Source organism: Dermacentor andersoni, chromosome 9, assembly GCF_023375885.2.
Source record: "Dermacentor andersoni chromosome 9, qqDerAnde1_hic_scaffold, whole genome shotgun sequence".
NCBI lineage: Eukaryota > Metazoa > Arthropoda > Arachnida > Ixodida > Ixodidae > Dermacentor > Dermacentor andersoni.
Window position 1 is genome coordinate 689749 of NC_092822.1, and position 1910 is coordinate 691658.

Here is a 1910-nt window from a genome sequence, read left to right on the forward strand (position 1 = left end):
CCTTCATTTTCACCTGTGCAGATTCATTAAGAAGTGATGAGACAGTTTGACAATTTTAATCGCTGAAAGCCTTAAAACCTTTTTCAGGTTGTTTATTCTTGGTTTCAGACTCTGCACATTGCATGTTTTCTGTGTTTGTTGCTTTTTCTTTGAGGGTAGGGCATGTCAACATTTTTTACACCATGTCAAGTATGTGGCGCCATAGACTGTTCTTAGATGGAGTCTTGCCCTTTCATTCTGTACAATATGATGTCGTTTTTTGTTGTGTCCAAGGCCGTTTTACAGCGTGATTGTAGCATTTTGCTAAGTTTTGCCTCTGTCACCCAAGCTTGAAAGATTGCTACCCACTGCTGGTGGCATGACACATGTGACATTTCTTGAAAAGAATATTAGGTAAATTTTGGTGTGGGTGGGAATCATACCTGGGCCTCCGGAGTGCGAGACAAGCACACTTCCCCAATGCCACGGTTGCTCCACGGTTCTGATGGGCTAAATGAGCGCCCAGTGTGTGCATCCTTGTGCACGTCACGTCGCAGCGCTAGTGCGTGCGTCGTTGTGCACGTGGCAGTGCAGCCAATGGGTAGGAGGTGACGCCACGTCACGAGTGTATAAAGTGAGTGCGTATAATAAAAAGCATTAATGTCCAATTAAATGTCGCTGAGTGGTCTATTGAATTATGAACTCCTTGTGGGCATATGAGGACACTAAGATGCTTGGCACATTTTCATTTGGTCTCACCAAGGCACAGAAAAGCGGCCGAGAGCTTGCACAGACAAGGAATGTGGACAAAAAAAAAGCATTTCAGCAAAAGGACTAATGCTTTCGCATTCCCACACATAAGCAGTCATAAGTGTCCCTGCCGAATTTATTATATCAGTATTGCCTTGCGTGGGGCAATTCTAACTCTCCAATTATTGTAATTGAAATTCTCTGCTGAATCCTGTGATTGAACCCTTCACTGATATATAGGGTGTCCCAGCTCACTGATATATAGGGTGTCCCAGCTAACTTTGGACAGAGTTTAAATATATGCGAATGCCACACAGCTGGACAGAACCAAGGTAATGTTGTTTGCCGACACTTGGAGATACTCGCATTACTTCTTTTTCGTTCTACCTAAATACATAATTAGTCCTAATTAATTATTCAGCTTCTCAAATATTGTTGTTAGATTAAAAGTGTCAATGAGAAAATTGCCATAAAAGGAAGTGTGTCACTTATCCTGTGCACTGGTTCTCTCTTTGAATTGCAATTTGTTGCCTATATTTGCTCTTTTGTTGCATTTCAGATTAGGAATGGCTATCATAATTGACATTTAACCATATTGCACACAATGTGGATCATATGTAATTGCTATATATGGCCACCATAAATATAATAGAAGTTAATAATTCAAGAATAGTGCCTTTGCATGGTGATGCAGCTATGAATTGTGGCTATAAGGTACCAGCACTGCAGGTAGCACTGTTTGTGCAGAATATAGTTCAACTCTGCTACTTTCAAACATCATTGTTTTTATCTGCATTTATATAGCTCCAGTTTCTATGAACAACACACATCTGGTGGAAGAGTGGCTTGCACCTGCAGTTGGGTCCAATTAATAGCCAAATTTCTGCCCGTTTTCATGTTATTAGCATATTAGTAAAGGCAGTCATTTTTATAGTAGCCTGGTTGCCCAGTGTAGAAGCCGCTGCAGGGTGTCAGGATCTCATACACATCTTCAGCTTTGCAGGGGACACAGCATCTGGCACATAGTTTGTCACAGGCCATGTATTCGGGGCAAGTTGAGTATTCACTAGCAAAGGTAAAACCAAGCTTGTTGGATATGAAGTAAACCACCTATATACTCAGTGGCCTTCATTTCGTGTGACATATGTGGTTATAGCGACCCTTGTTTTAAGCACTTCTTG